The following is a 25790-nucleotide window of genomic DNA, read 5'->3' on the forward strand; positions in this document are numbered from 1 at the left end:
AAGCAGAAAGCCCCAGTTCAGCAGCAGAATAATCAAGGATGATTTTAAGCTGCCTCAGGTATGGGTTGGGGATGAGATGAAGGCATCATCATGAGGGCATGACAGAAGACAGAGGTTGTGTCATGGCTAGGTGCACGTAGGGAACAGCCCTTTACTTCCCTTTACGGATTCTGAACGTGGAGAGCGGAGAGGACTTAGGCAATGGTATGTGTGAATGAGAAGAGATTCACTGTAAGCTGTAAATACCGTGGCCTCCGAGCAAGCTTTTTCATCGTAAGATTGTCCACCTCTCCCCTGATGCATTTGCACCACGGGATATGAAACAGAACCATATTGTTCTATGGTTCGTCTTTTCCTGAATGGGTATCTTCCAGTGTAGGAGTACAATCCCTATAATCCCAGCCAGCCAGCGTGGCCTGGGACACCGAGGGCCGATCAAATTTGATACCTGCAAGCTTAAAAATACAGCATCTTAACATCCATAGGAACACCAAGTGGCTATTGTCTCTGCAGTAAATGATCTTGATGCCACTTACACAGGAAAGGAAACCACGTCACATTTAGAAACCATTGTGCTTCTGTGTGTTTGTTTTATTTGGGTTTTTTAATTGAAAATTTTCAGCACAAGGGGAACAAACAAAACAACACACTTTTCCTCTGCTCCCACTGAAAAGAAACTACAGCCATTAGCTTCACTTCAGTTCTCTCACCTGACCTGAAATGAACTTCCTCCCTCAGGCCTGTAAGAAAATTCAATTAAAAGGTCCATCTGTGAGGCAGCAGCTGAAGAGGAATTATTGTGGGGAGGTCCTGCATTTTTCATAAAGAAAAGAATTGCCTTCCCCCCACCCTCCTGTCCTTATCCCTGATTAAGCTTGCCCCTTAGTTCAAAACCATGAACCCCTTCCAATTAACCAAACCTGAAGCCCAGGCATTTACCTGCTCCATTCAAATGCAGAAAACACAATGGATTCAGCACACCCCTCTCAATGGTCATGAAGGGAAGGGGGGAACAGAACAGAGGTTGGGAATCAATGCTGGCAGAGCCCAATTAAGTGGCCTGACGCAGTAGGAGTAATAGCTGCTAATATGTAAAAGACTCTGCTGGCAGCAAGGGTGGGGGGGAAGACAGTCAAAGTCTAACAATGGTTATATCGAGGCTTCAAAAACAGCCCTGGCCAGAACGGAAGATGACGGGCAGGAGAATGCTAGTGGCAAGATTGCTGTTGTGTGAAAGCCTCGAGACATCACATGCTAGGAGACAGGCGCTGGTATCACAGCGGGAAATCTGGCGTATAGAGCAGCTCGGAATCCAGCCTCTATTGAGCATATGGGGTGCAATGTAATTTTATGGGTAAAAGAATGTTGAGATAAGAGGCATGATGTGGTTGCACGGTGTATCTTCTTGGACAATCCTTAGAGCAGACGCTTGTATCAGGAGAGGGAGAGAAGATGTGTGTACATGCATGTATTTAGGGGGAGGAATGGCTAAGCAATTGAAGCAGGGCACCCTTCACCTTATAAATGCACTTTGCTCAGATCTCTGTCTAACTGAAGGACAGCTTCCAAGAATTGCACAGCCTATGTAGGTCTGTATGTGTTTCAAGCTCTGTCAACACATGGCAATTTCTGGCTGGCTCTGCTCAGGCTTGGAAGCTAAGCAGGGTAGAGTCTGATTAATTAAGGGTGAAGGTCCATGAGGAGGTGAGGGGAGAATAATCTTATTATGCTCTGGATGCTCCCCCAGACCCAGCAGAGCAACATCCATCTCCTTTCTGTTGGCCTCCATCAGTGACAAATCTGGATCCAAACGAATAGACAAGAAGTGGCTACTCTGGAGAGCTAGGGAATCTCAGGGTTTATAAAGTTTATAATTCCCAGTTTGATTATTAAAAAACCATGTTAATCCAACAAACATTTATCTTTCAGGTCTATTCGACTCCTCAACAGAAGTTTAAACAAAGATTGGTTATCCTCCTTCCTATGTTAGAGTTATAAGAAATTCAAGGGAACATTAGTGGATATGTTTATGAAGAACTGAAGAATCTTGAACTGTATGCACCAATCTCAAAAGCTAAAAAAGATTGGTTTAAAGAAATCTGTCAGCTCTAATTGGAGCAATCCATTGTCAGAAAGGCAAGATTGGACAGTATAGTTCCATACAGCTGAGGTTGAATCTGTTGTCTGATAACTGGTTTGCAGTGTTTTGTAGAAATATATTACTATTTTTCATATTATAGAAAAGTAGGGAGAAATCAATATATTTTAGTTTTTGGATATTTTTGGTGTAAGGCAGTGTTTCTCAACCTTGGCTGGCTGGGGAATTCTGGGAGTTGAAGTCCACATATCTTAAAGTTGCCAAGGCTGAGAAACATTGGTGTAGGGTCTTTCTTTTTTCCCTTTTGCTTGATATGGAGCCGATCAGGTGGTTGATTTGATTGTTTGTAGCCCCTGTGGAGGGGGGGGGGTTGATTGGCTTTTTGTATTGTGGATTTTAATTCTGTAAGCTGCTTGGAGTCACCATGTGTGCGTTGGGCAGCCATGTAAGTTTAATAAATAAATAAAAATTATTTAGCTTTAAAAAAAATACATAGATTTTTTTCAGCACTTTGGAATGAAATGTATGGGGTTGGTTCTATTTTGAACAGTTATCTTTTGTACTTTTAAAAAACCCAATAAAATATGTTGAAATAAATGCTTAACAGAAAAAGGGATTACGTTATACAGTTATCATTGTTAAGGCTTATGTTTTTAATAAGTGTTTCCTCTTTTCTGATCGTTGCAGTAATGATAGAAGGAGGAAGAGAAGGAGAAAACATTCAAACTAAAGTTCACTTTCCTTTCTCCACTTGAACTATATGGCAAACCTATTGACATGTTTAGTTAATTATTGCTACTGCTGTTATTATTTGAGTTATCAGTCTAGCTATCATTGAGCATAGGCTTAAATGTCCAGAAGTTAATATTTACTTTTCAGGACTTTCCTATTAGATAGGTAGTAAAGTGACACATAGCAAGCTAAGGTAGCAATATTTTTACACCTAGTGTAAATGGCAGAGAACAGACCAATAAGTTGATGTTTCATCTGACCTTCTCTTTTTCATGAGTTACTCTAAGCTTGTATGTATGACAAGCATTCAGCTTGCCTTTTCGTTGATAAAATTGCACCTTTATCACACACTCATTAATATTCTGACTGTAAATATAGGGAGTCCATGGACATTGTGTATTTAACTCAGATTTTGCTACAATAGGCTCTGTTTTTAACTATGAGTCATCTGTAACTTGGGCATTCTTAACCCGGGGACTACCTGTTTATCTTCAAGGGAGCGCAGCAAATGTATGCTCCTGAAATTTGGTAGCAAAACTGCTAAGTTACATGCTTTTTCACATTTTTGAAATAAAGGGCAAATGTAGGTCATTATGCCTTTAGAAGGATGAACACACCCATTGCTGTTGTTGTGTTGTACTGGTCCATCAAGACATCCCTCATTCCTGATGTCTGCAGGAGCAAGTCCATATTACCCCTTAATTCTTCACTGCCTCACTAGCCACATGTCTTGCAGGCTTTAGAAGTCAAACAACAGCAACAACAACACACACAAAATGCAACTCTGGACTGGGTCAGAACCTAGGAATCTGCCTTCCGTCATGTCATGTCATGTCATGTCATGTCATGTCATGTCATGTCATGTCATGTCATGTCATTGGCATGCTCAATCCTGCTGATGCTGACCACCTGCAGTTCTTCAGGAGCTTTTCCTAGTTGCATTTGGGGGTGGGAGGAATTGTGCCCAGGACTATTTGCATTCCAAATCTTTGCTCTCTAATGAGCTATGGCAGTTCCCCATTCAAGATGTAATACGTTCTTGCCTGCAGCTTTGCACAGAACCGGTTTTGAATGGTTTTGAATACTTAGCATTAGGTGGTAGTAAGTATTGTTTTCCTGAGTACATAAAAGGTGATTACTTATCCAACAGGTCTAACAGAGGGACCAATCCATATTTTGCACTCCCCCACAATACCTCTCTTCCATTTTAAATGGTACTCATTTTTCCTCAAAGAAGAAATCTGGGACGCCAGGACCAGACTGAACAGAACAACTCTTATTCTTACTGCTGAAACAGAAACAGAAGCTGGGGAAAATCCTATACCAAACCTTTTCATCTTCTTAATGTGATCAGAGCTGGTGTTACTGTGGCAATCAGAGGGAAGCAACTCCATTTGCTTTCCCTGATACAACTTTGTATATAACCTAAGAAATAAATCTGTGATGCGAGAGGGAGTCTCAGTATTGTGGCAAATTCAAAAGAAAACAGCTTGAAAGCAGCTGGAGAGTTGTTGTTTTTTGTTGTTTTTTAAAGTGGGTAGACCAGCTGCAGAGAGAGAGACATGCACAATATTAATTATCCCATATTATGGAAGTGGGATGGGGACAATATTAGCATTTTTAATGGAACGGAGCAAGGGCAGAGAGAGATCACAGTTCACCCTCAGAGTTCTGCAAGTATGCAAACTGGTTTCACATTGGGAGATTCCAAGGGACATCAAACTGTGACAGGCTGAGTGAGCAAGTTTTTCAAGTGTTTCATCACCACTTGTCATGGAAAGATTCATCACCACAAAAGGAAAAACTACGAAGCTTCTGTTTGAAGTGGATGACAATAATCGACCCTCAGCTCTGTATGATGGAATTCTTGGTCAAGTACATTTTGCCTCAATCTCTCTCTCACTTCTGTTTCTCAGAATCTTTTCAAGTTCTTAATAGATTATGCAGTAGCTTATGATTATCGGCTGAGATGAATGGACACAGTTAGGATGGTTCTGTGTTAATAAATACTCCAGAAAACATAAGACCCTATTCTGACCTTCTTGAAAGAAAAAGACATGGGGAAGGAAGGGTGTAGGCGGAACAAGCAAATATAAATTGGAGTTATTAAAGTTACATGAAGAATCACCACTGCACCTTATGTGATTAGTTAGAATGACCATGAATGAGGCAGTTTGGGGAGAAGATTTTGATTTTTTATTTTTTGGACAAAATTTAAAATGTTAATCTGATGTTTGTCTTAGAACTTATAAATAGCATGAGGCCTAGCTATCAGAATAAGCATCTACTCAGATATTGTGGTCATCAGAAGAGGGCCCTTAAAGATGTATACCTTCAACATAACTAGATGAGAAATACAGCAAAGATTTAATGAATGGGCTGTACACAGTGTGCAGCACAGATTGTATTTATTTATTTATCCATCCACCCACCCTCCAGCACAAAGTCTGTCTCTCAGGTTCTGAAGGGATAGATTTAACAGAACAAGACATTAGTCACTGGGGCTGAAGTAGTGTTTCCCAATATAAGAGTACAGTGCCCTATGTCAGGGTTTCTCTGGATGGGTCTTGACCACCCAGCAGGATCACAAGCAACCTGGGGGGTCATGAATTTTAATGGTTTGGGGGGATAATACATTTGAAATGGCCAAACCTCTTAATTTCTGCACCTATTGAAAACTATTATTGGATATTGATGATTCATTGACACTGACTATTGATAATTGGAACTGGTTTGTTCTGAAAATATCTGTGTCTCTCTCAGATCTTTGCCAGCATGGTGTGAAGCAGTATGTATTAATATTCTTTGGCATGTCTCTAGCATAGTATATAGTTAGAAGTTCAGTTAGTGAAGCTTATCCCTTTTTTAAAATAAAGGTAGATTTTTATCCTTGTTATATTTTATATCAAGATTAAACTGTAATTCTTAAGTGATTTATTTCTAGCCCAAACATCTTAGAATAGCAAAATTTGAGGACTTACACCTGTTCTAAGCCAAAAATTCCCCCAACCCAAATAATTAGTGAAGAGTTAACTGCCTACCAGGTTACTGAGACTGCCTTTTCCAAAAATGGCAAATTACTTTGCAGGATAAAGCCCTGGGGGAAAACGTTCTGCAGTCACTGCTCTATCACTGAAATGTGTGGATTGGACCAAGAGCTCATCAATGCTTGGGAGAATGTTAAACTCTTGAATTTTCACACTTATCTTATACATGCCCCTTTACATCATGAATATGATTAAATCTTGAGAAGTCACTGTGCTATGTTTCACAAGAGACATAAATGTTAGCTTCTATTTTATTTATTTATTTAAAAGATTTGTATGGCTGCCTATCTAAAAATACAACTCTGGGTGGCTCAGAACAACAATGAAACCCAGAACTATAAAAACCATAAACCATAAAACCCAAACAAAAGCTGGTGCCTCAGTCATCCCCTTGGGATGCCCCACAACCAACTCCAGACATCCTCACCCTACCCCAGCACCTTGGTAAAAACCCAGGTCTTGATGGCCTTCCCAAGGCTAAAAAGGTAGAAGCCTGCTGAATCACCAGGGGAAGGGTGTTCCATAAGGGAGGGGCAGCCACAGAAAAGGCATGCTTCCAAGGTCCGACTAGATGGCCAGATTTCAGGGAAGACAGCTGGAGCATGCCTACCATATTTGATCTGGTGGGACCGGCAGATACTTCATTAATTTCCTGCCCTCTAAAGAATATAAGAATCTGAACGCAATGTCACAATGTTTATGTTTTGATTACTAGTGCAATAATATGTTTTTTTTTTTAATTAAGAGCTCTGTTCTATATTAGAAAAGTCCTGGCAGTATACAGTATTTGAAAAGGGCCTTGAATTCACAACTATATAACCAACCATCACCCAAACTCCAGAGCATTCTGTACTTTCTGGTGTCCCATGGCCACTGCCTGTAATGTATCTGTATCAATCTATCTCCTGTGGCAGTGCCCATTTCTCATTCTCTCCAATTTGCATTGGCTCCTATCTCTGAAGGACAAGCAGCAACAGTGCCCATCAAAGAAAGGAAAGGCAAAGCATCATTGTTGTGTCTTTCTTTAAGAAAACTGCAACTGGGGTGAGGAATTGCCATCGCCAGCCCTTCCCCTCGTTCCTACTGCTGAAATGTTCCTCAGCACTACGGCCCCTATAGCAACCAGCTGGGATCACAGAAGCCATCTGGGATTGTACAAAGATGCCCTTTTCAGATGACTAACCGGCCAAAAGCCCTGACTGCTTTGGTCAAACAGAGACTACTGGAAGGTATGAAAATGCTTTCACTTTCCAAGATCGGTTTTTCAGGCATGCAGGAAAAAGACTTCTCCATTATAGTTCCCAAGCTCTAGAATGCACTTCTTTAAGAGCTGCTCTCAAATGCTACTATGGTTGCTTTTAGGAAAAGAGTCAAGATTTGCTTTTTTTAGCCAGGGATTTCCAGCCTGAACTAGTTAACCATGATTTCAGCTGTTTTTATCACATTTGAACTGTTTATTTCTTCCTGTTATCCCCTTGAGTGCCTTCTGGGCAGAAAGGCAGATACAAACAGTAATACTGTTGTTTACTTGTTGTTGCATAGAATATGAGTTATTTTGGACTAAAAATGAGTACAAAACTGTGGGTATGATTTGAAAAAAACTGAAAAATAAATGTAAATTGCAGTGAGGTCTCCTCTGAAGCAGCTTTTGTCCTTTGAGGGGAAACACAGAGGAGCTTCAAATGAAGTTATTTAAATCAGAAAAATGCTGCAGGGTATATGCAGACAAATATCAAACCATTCACAAGACTGGTTGCCACTCACAAGACTGGTTACCCATCAGGAGTGAGGGAGTTTAATTTTGTCAGTGTTCTTAGGACTATAGAGGTTTGTGCAGTGATATAAGTGGAACGGAGAGGTCTAAACTTTTTAACCTCTTTTTGGAAAAGGGTTCAGGGCAACACAGATACTAGAGCCAGTGTGATGTAGTGGTTCAAGGGTTGGGCTAGGGAGCAGTTCACAAGGAATCCAGGTTCCATCCACAGAAGCTCACTTGGCGATTTGGGGCTACTCATTATCTCTCAGACCAACTTACTCAACTGGGTAACTGTTGGCAGGGGGAATGTAGGATCGAGGAAGCAATATGTATACCACCTTGAGTTCATGAATAAAAGGCAGGGTGTAAATCAAATAATAAATACTAGAGGGCAAGTTCTGAGTCCAAACTTCTGCTTAGTTATGGACAGCATATATCTACCCCACTAAGGCAGCCTCTGAATAATTGCATATGATTCAATACAGCAAATGCAGATGTGGGAAGGAATATAACCTGCAGCTGAAAGTTTGCTTGCTTCATCTTATAACTACATTTTCTACTACTGATATAACAAACAGTTTTAAAACCAAACAAACTGTAGATCATTTCCTTATCAGGGGTGAAGAAACTTTATAAAGCTCTGGAAATATTCGCTTCCCCTATTTTTGCCCCTTACTTGCACTACTTTCAATTTTGGCCATATCTAAATGCTTTTGTTATGCCTGAGACTTCAGGCAGGCTTAAGATGGCTAGAAATCTAGAGGAAAAACATGCTGCTTTGCTATGGCTGGAGAGTTTGAGTTTCTTAACTTATAAAATTTAAACATTGATTTAAGAAGCAGACTACCCGTGCAGACTTTCTTTGCACTCAGCATTAGGATGTAGGGAAATATCCTGCAGTTCAAAAGCCTGATGTTATTGCATGCAACTTAGAGAGAAGTCACACTGGAACAGGCACTAGGCGGTTTACTGTTAAGCCATGTGCATTCTGATGAATCAGAGGATTTAGTTTGCATTCTGGCTTTATCATCCAGTGGCATCATTGCCAGCTATTCTCTCTCATTGCCCTAACCCAGAAAGCACTTAACAGCATACTTATCAAAAGATTCAAAGCCTTAACAAATGCCTTAGAAGAAACAGCTGCCTATCACCTTTGAAGTCAGATTCTTGACAGTTGTACCATTTAATTAAACACACACTTGTGTTTGCATGCATTGGTGTGCTCACTGATACACAGTGCCCGAAAACATAAACAATGCTTTCCCCTTTGCCAGCGCATTTGAGAACCATTTGAGACAGTGCTGGATTATAATGAGACTCTCGTGAAGACTGCCAACTCCAGCAGACCTCTTGTAAGCATGTGTTCAGAATCCCACCTTGTTAACCTTGGAACAGAAAGAACTGTTAGCATGGGGGGAAGATTTACTGTAGGGAATTATCTTCTCCTGGCTATGGGGATCCTTCATGTTACATTTTCTGCTTGTTTGGGAATTAGATAGGCTGGTTGCATGGGGTGAAGATGATGAGATGGATAACTCCAGATTACTGAGTTTTCAGAGTTTTGTTTAACTTTCCCCCACCCCCTTAAGAGTAGTGTGGAATAGTAAGGAAGGATGTAATTTTAGCAGCATAGCCTTCTATTAATATAAAGTTGTGACCAGTACAGAGCAATGTAACTGATGCACCCCCCCACAAGGTGTTTATTTTTGACACTGGAAATATTTCTTCACTTGAGACTTGTACTGCTGGAACTGTCATCAAAGTGAGTGGTTTTTGCTTTTTTACAAATCCTTTTTGAGAGGGGAGAGGGAGAGAGAGTGCACAACGGTAAAGAGAAGGGGAGTCAAAGGTGTAGGCAGAATTATAGGCAGAACAAAAAAGAAATGAAGATTGAATAGTAATGCAGTGTAATAAAAGGCAATGTTGAAAAAACAAGGGCTAAAACTGATAATAAAACTTGTAGAACAACCCTATGCATGTTTGCAGTTCCACTGGATTTAATTTTGTGAATATGCACCAAATCTACATATTGTAGTATATACCTCACAATTTATGGAATGAATTTCAGGAATTCCTAACACTTGATAGACAATAGCACACTATTTGTAACAGCAGCCCTGAAAAGTAGGCCTATATTTTCTCCAGCAGAAAGATACAGTCGAAAGAATGGCAGTTTATTAGGGCCACCAGATTTATTCATGGCAAAAGATTGATTGAATTTTTTAAACTGATAGTCCATCTTTCCTCCAAGGAACTCAAATGATGTCTATGAACCTTTCCTGCTCCCCTTCCATTTTGATCCTTATAGTACGTTATTGTAATGGTATGTGGGAATGACCTTAGGAGACCAGGCAAAGAGATGCTGCCTAGCGAACAATCAGATAAGAGGGAGCATAGCCCACAGCTGCATAGTGGGTGAAGCAAGAGGCTCAGAAGAGACCGTCCCTAAATTATCAGTCTGTAAAGGTGACGGCGGGAGAATTGTACTTTCAAACTTGCAAGATTCTGTTAATGAAGCCTTACAATAAAGTAGAATTAGCTCATCTGGTTGTGTTTCCTGTCTGGTTTACCTGGGAAAGCTGACAGTTATCCCATAAGGTAGATCAGACTGAGAGGTATCTCTGGCCCAAAATCAGTAAGCCAGTAAGGGCTCTTCTGTACAAACTGTTAACCATGGGTGGGTAGCACTTCAATAGTCACACTGAAAGGACTTGAATGGACAACGTTGGCCTCAGCTCACCCCTTTCTTGTCATGGAGGCAGCCTGCATGCATGCTTTCCTTCTCTACTTCAAATAAGGTGTCTTCTGACTCGGGTCACCAGAAGCTCGGTTGCTTAGTTGCTCTGCTGCATTTTAATTCAATAAAAGCAATGTCTGTATGCAGCTACTGGAATACACACATAGATACCAGTCATTGGTCTTTGTCCTCCATGACCGTTTTCAGGATATCTATATCTGAGGGGAAAAACGGACCTAAGTAGCTTTAATGCTGTTGTGTTTTGTGAGGCTGGTCTCATGCATTTTATGGCTTTTCATCAGTTCCTAACTACACATGCAACTGCGTACCAACAGTTAGGACAAAATGAAAACTGGTCAGAGAGGGACAGAGAGGGACTTTGTTTTCCTTCCTCCAAGGGACCAGTGAAATGTTGGACTTTGTAGAAAGTAAAGATGATGACCTTGACGGACATAAGCCAGATCCGTTCCCAGAATGACAAGGTGAAAAGCACGACTCAAGCCCAAAACAATCTGAGGGGAGGAGGAAACCACTCAGACAGACACCTCCTTAGTTTTACAAGAGTATAAGTGGGTGTGGGGAAGTAAAGTACAATCAGACTTGCAAGATTGATATCAGCCCTACAACGTAGACCAGACCAAGAAACAGACTCCAGGGAAGTCTAAAACTACTTTTATTAAGATGGACTATTATAACAGAATCTTGCAAGTCACACTTTTTGCTTCATTGCTCTGGGAATGGATCAGACTTACCTCCATCAAGGTCATCTTCTTTACTTTCTACCAACTTCTATTTCAACAGGCTCATCAGCGGAACAATGAAAGATGAACTTTTCCTTTCTTACTGAAACTGACAAGAGTTCTGCTAGTTTCCCCTTCTAACCCAAACAACAGGAAGAATGGTAAATCAATTTGTGGTGTTGAGTTTCATTTTCACTAGTTCATTAATGGATGCACCAGATGGGATAGTATCAAGTATGAAAGGGGGGAGGGGGTCAATTGGATGGGGGCTCATACAAGAAGTCTATCATTGGAACCGCAGAAAGGAAAGCAATTGGCACTAGCTTTCCCAGGGCTGGTGGAAGAGGTAAAGAAGTTGGGGAATCCTGGTGGCCACCATCCAGACAAAACTGGACAACAGCATTGCCAAAGCTGAAGAACAGACTGAAATCTGGACAGCAATTGGTTAAATTGGTTTCAACACAGGAGACAAACAGCTTAAAGCTGCCATGCATAGGAGCCCTAAGATAATTTTGTTCAGGCAATTCAGATTTAATTCAGAAAATGGTATGAACATATATTTGCTGGTATCGCCTAGTTTATAGCTCCTTCCTAATTAAAGCACATCAGCACAACACCAGCTGTTCCTGTGAAAATATTTTGTAACTTGTTATCTGCAGTCCTCATCAAATCCTACATGTAGTGAGTGTAGGTTAACAAACAGTTAATCAAACCATCATTGGCATATTTATTCATTTCAAGAATGTACGTCACCAACCTCCCCTAGCCATCTTTTCAAACTACCACTGTACAAGTTGTATCAAGTTTGGGAGAGAGCCCCTCAGGAGAAATGGGGGAAACTCCAAAGAAATACTTTTTCATTTCTAGATGTTGGCTGGCAGGTTTTTAAGTTTTACAACCACAGCTGCTGAAATGCAGTATTAAATCACTTTCAGACATTTTTTATTTATGTATGCTGAAAACAGCTGAAATGCAACAAACCTTGGCAAATTATTAAGTATTGTTTTGCCTGCTGACTTGCTGACTTATATGGGGCAGAAGAAGTGAATTGGGAAATATTTGCTTGACCTTGAAATGTTCCAGGAATATATGGATAAATCTGGCAACATAAGATCCTTCTTTATTTGCTTTTATCATGCAAAATTAATGTCTTTATGTTTTGAGAAGTTCTTGCTTTAAAAAAAAAATTAAGAATGTCAGGGTACTGACAGATAATGGATTTCTTTCATTATTATTGCTGCATGTAGCCATCTTTTATTTCAGTGCTGTAGACTATTTTTATTACGCAGATTGCTTTGCATGTGTGTGATCCAAGGCAAGAGAGTTATAGCCTGGCATTCTGAGAACTGGTAAGAAAAGCATGTCTTACATTCATTTATAACAAGCCTGAGACAGGTTTAGCTGGCAAAATGGAATGTAAGTCACTTTGTACCCACCTTGAAACCAGGTGGATTTCTTAAGTTCCCCAGAAATCACACTGCAAAGAAAACATTCAAACATTTTGGCAAATACAAATAACAGGGTATAAGGCTTCGGTTAGACTTCATCTATTAAATGGCCCTCCCAAATACTGAATCACAGGAACAGGTAACCATCATGGAAATCCCAAAGTTCAGGGAGATCAGATCACCATGTGACTGCAATACCCATTGCAGTCATTAGCTGCACCCCAAAATGTGCATTCTCACCTGCAAGCAAGTTGCCCAGTGTCTGCCCTTTATCTATACAGGTATAGTACTCGATATAAAAATAAATTGGTGCCCCTCTACCGCCTTTATGAACACATTTTCAGAATGTTGTTCCTAAAGTAGACAAAAAGACAGCATGTAGTGTTTAGAGCAAGAAGTATCAGCATGCTTGGAGAAACCATAAGATTTGTAGAGACACAAAAGATCTGCAGGGGGGAAGACCTAAGAAACAAACACAAACCAACATTTAAACTATTCAGTGGTCGTAAATAATGTTTGAGTGTTAGATGCAGACATTTTAAACTAAAAATGGGGGAATGGTATAGAGTATCCTGAAAGAAAGCATTGACTGGAGCATGAAACATTTGTTAGCACTTCACCCCGCCCCTCTTATGAATCTGAGCTTGGAGCTGAGAAGCAAAAGGAGAAGATGTTCTGGAAGATAACTCACAGCTATATTCTGGAACTCAGTTTGTATAATCCAAGTGAAAATACATGAATATTTAAGGAGAAAAGTCTGCAAGCTTTTCCATGGACATTTTCTCAAAGACATCTCAGGCAGGTTTTGTAATATCTTGTGAATAAAGTGTCAAGAACAGATCTATTCAGAGTCAGATGTTGCATTTATTGCTGTCTCTCTCTCTCTTTCTCACTTACAATGAATTCTGAGATCCTACTTACCCTGAGATCCTACTTAAGAGGAAATCTGACTTCATTGATCTTATTTAGAATTTTGTGTGCATTTTGCTTCCTACCCTTGTTTGTCCTATTTTCCCTTCCCCTGAATTAACTTCATTTTATATCTGAGTATCTGATGGTATTCTCTAAAAAGGGAATTTTGTACTAAATTTTTCTTCATGTGCAGCTTTTTAACTGCCACACAAAATCTGGCAACATTAGATATTTTTGATTCTATATTATGGGTTTACCCTGTTGAGAATGATATGGCATCCTTCTCCAAAGTGGTTCCTTCAGATGGGTTTGCTATGTTTCCCATTATACCCCAGTAGCATAGCAAAAACTACTGTACATAATTCAGTTGCTAAATGGAAATTGCCAAAGCTGGTAGGCCTAAAATTAGATGTGCCAGCTGTGTCTTGGTTTGCAGGCATAAGCATGTATTCAATATCTTGGAAAGAATCTTGTGGTGAAATTACTAAAAAAAAAAAAAAGTGTTATATGTGCGATGCAAATAGAATGCATAGTTTTAAAAGCTATACTTCAGCTCAATCTCAAGTAATGAGTTCTGCCTTTCCCCAAATTCACTGCTGTTGTCACCACAATTATTAGCAATTCTTTCATTCATATGTAAGCTGGAGATCCTGAGTCATAATATTTAAACAACATTGCCTTCTCTGAATACTGTGCTAGCCATCTTTCAGCAACCTGCTGCCTTCCATGCTACAGTAGCTAAGGGTTATAAAAGGTAAAGTCCAACATACTTGGAGGGCATCAGACTGGGAAAGTCTAGTGTTGGATATCGTGCTCTTTGTATGACTGTGACAGCTAACTAGAGAGAGAACTGCTGGATTCATCATGATTATCAACAGCATTATACTTGCAGGTGTCTGAGGTTTGATATTGCAGCTCCCCACCCATCAGGGAACAGGTAAGAGAAGAAAGCAATAGAATCCATCAGCTCTTAATGTCAACTTTGTTTTCAGGCTACCAATTACACTTGACTGTGCATGGCATGCCATAGGTTGCACTTAAGAAATACATGGGGCCAGAACAAAACAATGAATGGAACCAAGAGAAACCAAATTTGATATACACTAAAATATAATTACCATTAATTTTAAGGTAGTTAGTAGGACTACTCCCCCTGCACTTCATAGTTTTTTCCTTTCTGGCATATTAAACATTAAAATTTGGGCAGAACATTTAGAACAATTGTAGGGGCCCTACTTAAGACATGAGGTCCTGGGGCCACTGATTATCTACCTTCCTACTGTAGGGAAGCTTCCTCCAGTCTGAACACTCATTGTGAACTGTTTAGAGGGCCGTCCCCCACTATCAACTGATTGTGCTCTCCATCCATCCTTGAGTCAGCAGAAAGCTATATTGGAAGGAAATTTGCTGTCCTCATTCGCTGATCCCTGGTCTGCCTCTACTGCCTCTATTTCAAGCACCACCCTTCACCTAACTTCCCTCCAAAGTATTTGGTGGCAAAGCCTAACAAACTTTGCACAACTTGAGGCTGCCCTGGGGGGAAAATACTACTTTAATGTTGTTACAGCAAAGGATGGCTTAATCTGGTTACATGCATCAGCTGGAGCTGAGATGAAGACAATGTCATAGGGACAAAGCAGAAAAAAGACGTTGCCAGGCCATGCTCGTGTTTTTGTTGCATGCAAATGGGAATGGAGTCATGTACTCTCTCTGTATGCTTGGCTCCATGCCATCTGTCCTGATTTACTTGTAATAGCAAATGATGGGCAAACTCCTTCTTGCTCAATTTGGGTCAACAGTAATGAGTAATTTAAACTTTTTTTTTTTTAATGTGTGTCTTTTTTCCATTTTAAACTTGCTCATACATTGATGCATCTGTACATTCACAATACCACCCACATGAGTCTTATCACATGCCCCCTTACAAACAATAGTTCCCCTCCTCTCACCACCCATGGAGAGCTGTTTGGAAGCTGTTATTCTCCTCCCTAAACAAATTAACAGAGGAACAAGGGAAAACTTTTGGATTTGGAAGAGAAACAATTGCATTAAAGTCTTGCAAGTAGCAATAAAAAGAGTTCAAGACAGAAGATACTTATCCAACAAAAGGCTATTTAAGCAGGTGGTCTGATCTTGTAGTTCACAACAGCTAATGAGAGTTTCAGTAAAAGAACTTAAAACTAAAGATTTTTTTGCACAATCTATGAAGCAACTGGTTTTGTAAATCATGTGGTTTCATGATAATCAACAAGAATCTCAGCAAATTACCTTTTGTATATGCATCGAAAGTGCAACTCATTTTTTATTCACATTACTTGACATTAATCAATGAATATTTCAGGAAATAGTAAAGACTGTAACATTATCACTTTTTGGTGCAATTGCCTACAAAGTTGGCTTTAGTTTGGTAGGCACTTTGCATGCATAGAACTTTGGTTTTATATCCCTAGTAGGAGAAGAACTTGTGACAGAGATGACCCTCAATTTGTAATGCAGTAGGATTTTTTTTTACATTAAAGCAGTATCACAACTTGGCAGTCCACAAAGTTTATTGCTAGAGGGTTCATATTTTTATTGTTAGTCATAGATTAATTATTTCCAGCTTCAGCTGTTTCAGCTAGACTATTTTCAGCCCAGGCTTTGAACTCTTCAGTTTGTTAAGGAATATCATTGGAACTGTAGCAATAGAAAGTGATGCCTAAAGAAGAAATGTCCAGATAATGTGTTAAAGGATAGATATTTCATCTAAAAATGATGGAATTTAAATATTCTATATTTTTTAAAACCTAATTGCATATTGTGATTTTGATACAATGGATGCCCTTATTTGCCACTAGTTTTAAAAGTATGTATGATCCTATTGCTTACTCTTTTATTGATAATTTATTTTGGACTATATGAAAACCCCAGGTACTGATAGGTTGGTAGTTGATTGGCAGGGAGCAGTCATTTCTTGAAATCTGCAAGATGGGGCATATAGAAATTGTCAATAAAAAGAAGGGATGAATTTCTGAGGTAGTGAAAAGGAAAATGGTACTGATTTCCCTTTTAGTTTCAATAGCTGTAGCCCTTAAATTTGTTACTTGAATGAAGGTATGTCTGAAGGGGATGTGAGGTCACCCCAACAGTGTATAATTAGCTTCATGAGGTCCTGAAACTAGATTGCAAAGCATTCCAGGATCTGGGAAAGCCTTCACACACAGAGTACAAAAGGGAATATAGTTAAAACAGATTCTTTCTGTTCTGTTCTGGCCTATTGGGCCTAAACATAGAGTGTATCAGGTAGTTCTATTCAAGATGTAATTTCACTTGACTGAATGCTTTCTATTCCAAAAATAAAAATAAAATCTCTATCACGCAGAAAATTAAATTTTGGGGAGAATAGTTTTAGGTTAGCCTTAACCCACACATGCTATTTTCTCCATCTAAGATTTCTTCTTTTTTTCATCTGGAAGCATATTTCATTATATGAATCTTATCACCTACCATCTGGAACAATGTAATCCAGAAATGTATATTCTACCACTGTGAGAAAAATATCTTTGGGATTTGAATTTTTTTTACAAAAAGCTTTAGGGTGAAGATAGCAATATCCGTTGGCTCACTAGTAAAATTAGAGAATACTGGGTGAGTTTGATTTGAAGGTTTTGTCTCTTCTAGATGAGATAGGGCATTAGCAAAATATACTGGCGGTGGAAATGTTTGGTTGAAATTACTCTTGGAGGCATTCTTTTATAGCATAGTTTAATCCTGCCTCTAAACAATGACTGCAGGATATTTCCTATCTTTCAAAATCTATGAGGAAGAACAACCAATTAATTTATTGAGAGGAAAAAACATGAAATTCAAAGTCTGATCTGTGGGCTCTCTCATCCTTGTGAAAGCCCATAGCTCAGAGGTAGAGTACCTGCTTTCCATGTTAACTCTTTCCCAAATGTAATTTATCTTCAGTTAAAGGGTTTAAGTCTTGGATGACAAGAAAGACTTGTCTGAGATCCTGGAAAGGTGTTCTATATCAGGGTAAGCAATAGTGGGGTTGATGGACAAAGAGGCTAACCTAAGTAAACACACACAAACACACATCAGCTTTCTGTGTTCCAGTATCCTCTATTGTATTATTCAAGGACAGGAAATGTCTTTTTTATCAATAACAACTTTCTCATAGAAGAAATCTTCTGGGAATTGTACTCCAATGGTGGTTGTGGGTAGACTAAAAAGTGGATGGGACATCTCCACACCCACTGAAACTTCTTTTCTGACCTTTTTCCTGACAACTTCATTTCTCTGCATGTAGTAGGCTACCAGAGGAGGAAAAGATTGCTCTTTATAAGAAAGCAGTTCTGCCAAGACTTTTTGAAATTAAGTTGAAGGTCACAGATTAGCTAGCTTTCATGAAGGCAGATGCTGAGTCCTGACTGGGGTTTTCCTCCCTTATTTTGTAATTTTCTTCCCTTTAGGCATTCTGTTTTTTTCCAAAGATGCTCACTCACTTTACGGGAAAGAAAAAATATGGAAGCCATTGATGATCTCCATGGAGCAAGTTGCCGTTCTACTGGGTTTTGGTCATGGATTCCACATGGCAAGAATCAGTTACTGGCCCTTCTGTTGGCTTTTATGGCTGGCCAACCATGATAAAGAGATGGCAGTTTGTATTCCAGGTACACAAAATGGCATCAAGTACTGTTTAGATGTTTGATGGTTTCACAAGAGAAGACATTTTCAGGAAAATATGACAGTACACTTTTTCCACTTGATCTTCTGGGCACTTCCATGTTATCTTCAAAGCCAGTACTAGCTGGCCACTAGGAAGGAGCCTAGTATCTTTGCTTCCTTTATTTGTTTACTCACTTCCATCTCCGTTTTTCTCTCTAGGCGAAACCTGTGTTTTCACTATGTTAACTTGTTACAGTGTTTGCCAGCTTAACCAGGTATCTTGTAAGGAAATCATTTCTAATAAAGTCGGTGTGCCAGGGTTCATCATTTTATAAGTGCGGGTCAGGATTCAGTTCACCATGTTAAACTCTCCTTGCTGCATGTGATTTTTCAAGCTTTGTCAAGAACAAAAAGTTCCACCGATGTGCAAAACATCACTGCTTGGTTTCCATGGAGACATTGCTCGTTAGGCTATGGAAATGCTGAAAAGGCCAGAAGAAGACTGACAATACAAGGCTTTAGTGACTGATCTGAGGAGCCAGGCTGAATTAATGAGATTTTTCACAGAGAGTTATTAGTAAGGCACTTAGGTGTAGCACTTAGGCTTACTTTCGTTTTCTTACCAGCAGTCTTGGAAAGCAGGAATGGAAAGATTTAATTGCTGTTTTTAAGACCTATAAGATGATTTTAACCTATACTATTTAAAGGGCATAAGGAAAAGCTGTTTGTTTTGCCTTTAAAAAAAAAAAAAAGTTGTGGGTGTTTTTTCTTTTTCTTTTTCTTTCTTTTTTTTCTTTTCTGTTTTTTTATTAGTGACAGTTGCTCTTTATCTGTACTGAGATGGAAAATTCAATAGTACTTATTATACCGAGCAGTTAATTCCCACATGCTGAGAACACATTACTGCTCAAAGTAGGTTATCTCAACTTCCATTTAGAACCAAATGAGAGATGCCATGTCAGTGGCGTTACATTTCCTAGGGCTGTATTAATTTATGATTGGATGCTAATACAAACTGTTAATTCTGAAGTGAAACAGGGGATTCCATGATGCACTGCTTTTTTCTTGCCTTGTACTCTCCTTCTCATATTAATGGTAAGCACATTTAATATGTCAATTAGGTAAAAGCAGCATTTTTTAAAAAATTGATGTCCCAGTGAAATATTGAAAATGCATGTGTCTGTTCCATTTTGATGTAAACATTGAGATATTAAAAAAAAAATTCACGAAAAACTTAGATACCATACAAGCCCCATAGAAGCTTGAGATTAGCAAACAGGCTAATTCAGGGGCAATTTTGGAAGCATCACTGTATATCTTCTACTCCGCAGTGAATTATAATATCATTTACAGCTGAAACTCAGTATGGGGATAGAAAAACTCCAAAGTTGCTCATCATGGATTTTGTTTCTAAACTTTATAGAAATGAAAGGTAAACATCAAGAAACTTTCTGAATGTGGACTGACATATATCTATGGAGTACTAAAATACATGCTTGTGTTTTTATATCACTTTATGCCATAGGTCCATCTCATCCAGCCTTCTCCAACTTGGTCTGTTCCAGATGTGATGAACTACTGTCCCCATAGTTCTCAGCCAGTATGTCCACTGATAGGAATGATGGGAGCTGTAGTGTAACATGTCCTGTGGTCACCAGATTGCCTGCTTCAACTGCATCTCAGATTTTTCCCTGTCTGAATGGCTTTCATTTGAAATTTAGTTTAAGACCTAATGGTTGCCAGTCAAGCACTTTACCTCTGAATTATGGTTCCCTTTCCATAGTTCCCAAAACATTTGGGGCAAAAGAGTAACTCTTAATTTATTTTACCTTGCCTTTCATTCTAGAGCTTCTTCTCATCCTAACTTCACACAGCAACCCTAGGATATAAGTTATGTAAGGAGATAGTATCCGGCTCAAAATATCACCTAGTCAGCATTTTCCACCCTGATTCTCACTGACAATTTGGCATTTGGCATTCATCATTTTTAATTTATATATAATTTACAGTGTGCTATGTAAGGCTAATATTTAAAGTCACCGTAAGAGCAGTTCTAAAAGAAGAAAGATATTAAGCAAAGTTCATGTAAAACAATTCGATATTAGACTGCTTGTGGTGGGATAGTGGCAGTGATGTTGGGGAGATAATGCTTTCCTTAAGATGCAGTGTTGTTTAATTGTTTTCAGAAACTGGCAGTATTTAGTTTATGTTTACTTCTGTGCAGCAGAATAACTGGTGCAGTTGGCCGATGGCTGATGCGTTAGAATACTGAGATGTTCGCTTTCAACAAAGCTTTGTATCCGCTGAAATCAGCAGCCTCCAAATGGTGGTATAGTAAGATGGGGACCTGCTCTTACTTACCAAAAAACAAACAAAAGAAAAGAAAACCAACCCTCTCTCATCCATATGTTTCTGGGAGATGTAAAACCATAACATTGCTTCTCAATATTCCACCACAAAGGCACATGCGGGTACATTCCTCAGATTCCTGTACAGTAGACTAATCCGCTTAATCCCACTGTTAGCTTCTCTGGCAGGAATTTCAGCGTCATTTTTGATTTGGCAGTTGTAAAATCTCTTATTAGTGTTGTGTGTCAGAGAGAAACGGCACAAAAGCAAGAGTGCGAGAGCTATTGTGCTTGTTTTCCATCAGCAGCAAAACAATTTTATTACAAGGGCCAATGGGGAGGATAGGTTTTCTGCTCTTGAATACGTTTTAAATGCTAGTTATGTTTTAATACACTTTTATCAACTTTCATTGAATTCTCTTGCTTTGCCCATTTTCTATTCCCAGATGTAATGAGAGGGGGGTTTTTTTAGAAAAAAGAAAAAGAAAATCTACCCTAATAATCTAAACTGTCAGTTTTCATTTTCCTCTTAAAGAAGAAAAAAGAAAACTGATCAAAATATTTGGAGGCAATTTTTTCCTTTTGTATTCTGAAATGATAAATATGAGAGAGAAATTATATGGATTATGGGACCATTGTCTTATAAATTAAAAGGATATGCAACATACTGAAACAATATTCAGGCGTAAATGATATTAAGTAGTCTAAATGACTCCATAGGTACAAACATTAATGAAAAAAATGTGGACCCCAAACACATTTAGTTGGTAAAGTGTCTGAAACACTCACACTCTAGCAGGAAAAGGTTGAAATTGATCTAGGGAGAGTTTGCAAATAACAAGGGGTGGGGGGGTGGCGGAGGGATTGAACGGAGACACATTATCAAACCTCACACATATGCCTCTTTCCACACATCATAGAGTAAATCAACACTGGTCTACTGGTTATGGTGCTGGCCCAGGAGTGGTGAAACCTAGTCTTAGTCATGGAACCCAGCTGGGTGACTTTAAGCCAGCCACTCTCTCTCTCTCAGAGCCCCAGGAAGAAAGCAAGGGGAAATTCTTCAGGAAATGTTGCCAAGAAAACTGCATACACTTGTCCGTGTAGTTGCTAGGAGTCGAGACTGAGTTGAAGGCACCACTTTTCAACAAAGCACACTTTCTCTGTCGCAGTACCTGCCCTCTGGATCGAGATCCCATCTAAAATCCATGTGACTCCTGCCCTGCTGGCATTCTGTAAGGCCTTGGAGATCTGGTGGTTTTCCCAGGTCTTGGGTTAGGGTGAATGGAGTTCCTTGTTGGGATGAAGTTTTAGCTATGTTTTTGTATTGAGTGGCTGGATCCTCATCTTGTTTTGCTTTGTTTTGCATTTGTATTGCTTATTGTATTATGAACCACCCAGGGTCTCTTTGGAGTTGGGTGGTGCCTAAATTGAAATAAATTGGAATAAATAAATAATAAAACCCAAATGTGACCTGCACATCAATCCCACCTGGAGTTAAACTCCATCTTCCCCATTTCTAATTCCGTTAGAGCCATTTGCACTGGTGATGTCTGCAACCTACAAGTCAGAATGGCAGAGAAGTCTAGATTATTGGCACAAGCAGCATATTAGTCTCCACTACCCAACCACTCCCCTTAGCTATTTCCAAGTAGCTAAACTAACATACCCTAATCAGGAAGTGAAAACTTAGCAACATGTCAGACTGCAACTTCTGGTATATGGTTCTCCTAATGAATTGAAGACTAAGGCCTACTGGCTGCCTGTTCCACACCTATCCTTCACACCCATCTCCAGTCCTGGAGCTGGGACCATGGTACCATTGTTTATTTCACATATTCCTCAAGCAAGGCCACTTATGTAAACAGTCACACATGTGAAGAGGCCAAGCAAGCTATAAATTAATAAATAAAAATCTAAGTTTGAGTTATGCTGATATGGTAAATTGTCCATTAAAAAAGATTTGACTTAGAATCATAGAATCATAGGATTGGAAGGGACCTTGGAGGTCTTCTAGTCCAACCCCCTGCCCAAGGCAGGAGTCCTCATACCATCTTGGACAAATGGTTGTCCAATCTTTTCTTGCATACCTCCTTGACTTGACCTAGTTAAGTTCATAGTGGGAGTACATTTCCACATGAAGGACAAATGCAGTCTTCTCTGCAGACTAAACATATTCCTCATTTTGACAGGTGAAGGGAACTGTTTATAGCAATTATAGGCTGGTCCTATGACAGTCATGAAGTTACCTCCCAGACTTCTTTTGGGAAGTTTTTATTTTTATTTTTTTAAATAAGTGTATTAAACTAGATGCCTCAAAGAAATATTTAATTATACAAGGAGAAAGAAGACTTGAAAAGACTTTAAAAAACAAAGGTACACCTGTCCTTTAAGTGATTAAAAAAAATAACGGTATGGCGGCAGAAACAATTAAGATAATCACTGTATAAGTGAATGTGTGCTGATAAGGAAGTGTGTTAAACCAGATATCACCTAAACTTTGGGTTCAACAAGCAGAGAAAATAAATAGACTAGGTGACTTGCAAGTAATATATTTTCTGTTCCAAGCAAAATTAAGAGTTATATCTGAAGTCAGTCAGGAGACTTTGAAAGTACTTTAAAGCAAATAGGTTGTCAGAACTGAAGCAGTACAGTATGTTATTTTGACTATAGCTACTCAGAAGAAATCAACATCTAAATTAAGCTCAGTTTATTCTAAGGTGTCTGGATTGCCTATCCCAACCCAACAAAGCAAACAAGAAATGTACATACTTTGATAGCTTTCTAAATGAACCAACATTAAGACAGATACGCATGAGTAATAATTGCTGGTTGTGACATATTTTGCTATGACACCCCCTAAAGCACCTGATAAATTGACCCCATGGTGAGAGTCCTGAATAGGTACAATTCAGCTTTTGTTTCTCCAAAAGCCTCTCCCGTATAATCCTTTCTATACAATGGCACAACTGGTGAAAACTAGATTGGGCCTTTATCATTTTACCAAGGGCCATTAGGATGGTGGTTTTAGGCCCTAGATGATCTTGGATACACTGATTAGACCCAGGAAGTCAAAGAGAATATTTTCCTTGATTGGGCAAAGCAATAGTTAGTCTCCCTAAAGAGGCTGGTCTCATGTTTATGTTCTATGGGCCTTTCTCCACCCACATCTTACCATAATATGAACATTCTGTGGCGGCATCATTCTATCATGTCCCCATGACATTGCCTCCATCTCAACAGAAGCCCATGAGAGATGCAGCCTTAAGTCATTGTTAGCATGTTTCCCCTTACACCAGCAACAACCCAAAAGAGATTTCAGATTGCACTTCCCTGACCTTACTAGCAGGGGAGTAGTCTGGAGAGAATAGGGAGTGAGGTAAACTCAGTGCCAATTGACCACTTCAGACTGATACAAGGAGACCCCTTCCCCTCCCCTCTGAATAGGTCCATTTTCATTGCTCTATTCCTTATTTTTCTCTCTTCGTGATATCTTCTGAGAGCATGTGGCAGAACAGGAAAACACAAGTCTCTCAGAACAACTCCCCTTGGCAAGGTAGCTGATAATATTAGTCCCTCGCTGCCGCCTCCTCATCATATAGGGCTCATCTGTTATGGCTGAACCATTAAGCCTGATGAGGAAGAATTCTGTGAGTGCAGGATGAGCTATAAGTACTTCTTCTGCACTGTTGTAAATTGGAGCTACCAGATCTGAGCTGCAAACATCTGACGAACTTGGAGTTTTCTGTATCTCTTTTCTGGCATCTGGTAGCCACCTGAATTTGGTAGCCCTGCTGTAAAGCCCTGAAACACTATCTTCTGCCCTGGTATAGGGAAAATGACAGATATCAGCCCTAAGATCCCAAACCCCATCCCATCTCTGCAACACATTCAAGATTGTGAATTCTTCCTAACCAACAGGTGGTCTCTGGTAGACAAGAGGACAGCAAATATAAAGGAATCCACCAACAGGATTCCAGTGCAGCACACAGGAAATCAAACACTAATCAGCAAGGAAGAACATTCAGTAATGAAGAAAGTGTTTTTTCTGCTGGTATAGTTTTCCATCAACTGGGGATTAGACTTTAACTGAGCCACAGAGGTGTAGAGGAAATAGAGAATGGCCTTGAAGGACAGGAGGAAGAGCTGCTGCCAAGGCAATGATCAGATAAGCACAGCTTGAGTCCATCCCAAGAAAGTAACTTGAGTAAATGTCTCAGACATGCCCCTCCCTAATTCATATGAAGATAAAGTTGGGCGGGGGGGGAAGCACATTCAGACTTGCAATATTCTTAACCATTCCAATAAAAGTAGTTTTAGACCTATATGGCATTAGTCTAGTCTACCTCATAGGGCTGACAAGAGGAAAGCTCTATAAAACTAAAAATAGTGTCAGTCCTATAAAGTAGACCAGATCAGGAAATAGACCTGAAGGAACCATATAAACCTTAAACTACTCTTATTGGAACAGCTACAGTAACAGAATCTTGCAAGTCTGAATGTGCATCCCTCCTCTCTTTTATCTTCGTGTGGGGGATGCCTGTCTTGGGCATTTTCATAAATCTCTATTTTTGTATGGGCTTAAGCCATGTTTATCTCTTCATTGCCTTGGTAATGGATCTTTCCTCTCTCCCTCAAGGCCATCCTCTGTAGTCTCTACAAATAGTGCTCAAGAGGAAAAAAGAAAAAGGGGAAAAATGGAACAAGAAGGTCCTTCCTAAGACCTTCATCAGGAATGCTGATGATCTCTCTCTAACCATCCTCTCTGCAATGTACTCTGAACGTGGGTTGAAATCTAACAGCTTATTATTCAAAGAAAAATAAACAATTAGTGTTGGTTTTATTTGAAAATGTATGTAATTTTGTTACCTCTCCCCCCCCATATCTTTCTTTCTCAATAAACTTCTTTTTATATCTAGATATTTGGCATCACTGGTTTAATAAAACTTTCCCACGTGCAAGACTGCATGGTCCTTGTTTTTTAAAATTGGAATAATCTGTTAGTTCTATGTCAGGACCTTTAACAGGAAGATTCAAAGCACCTTCATTTCTGTGTTCCTAAAGATGGGCTGAGAAATCCACAGAGAGACTGACTAAAGTGTGTCAAAAGCTTCACCTTGACTGGAAGGCAGCTGCCTAACACAATTATCTTTTATTGGGGAACCTTTGGGGAAAGATATCTGCCAGCAAGTTTAAAATTATCCCCCTCCCAGTTTTTAATAGGTGGCATGATATTTTTACTGTAGCTACTTATAAGAAATCAACATTTAAATTAATCTCATTTTTTCAGTCTATGGTATAGGCTGGATGGCCTAACAC

General features: G+C 39.4%; 1 long non-coding RNA gene across 2 annotated transcripts in view; it reads left to right on the top strand.

Moving 5' to 3' along the window:
* LOC148213710 (uncharacterized) overlaps nucleotides 1-25475 on the top strand; it is a 31897-nt gene extending 6422 nt beyond the window's left edge. The window contains exons 2-4 of one of the 2 annotated variants that reach the window (XR_015793996.1): nucleotides 6907-7106; nucleotides 11172-11271; nucleotides 17928-25475. This is a non-coding gene — a long non-coding RNA (uncharacterized LOC148213710). The remainder of the gene's footprint in view (nucleotides 1-6906; nucleotides 7107-11171; nucleotides 11272-17927) is intronic. The other variant, XR_015793995.1, reaches the window with a different exon arrangement.
* The last annotated feature ends 315 nt before the right edge of the window (nucleotides 25476-25790 follow it).

The sequence above is a fragment of the Python bivittatus genome, unplaced genomic scaffold (genome assembly GCF_059951505.1).
Source record: "Python bivittatus isolate LINGU-HERP-01145 unplaced genomic scaffold, Pbiv_v1 ctg000840_np1212, whole genome shotgun sequence".
NCBI lineage: Eukaryota > Metazoa > Chordata > Lepidosauria > Squamata > Pythonidae > Python > Python bivittatus.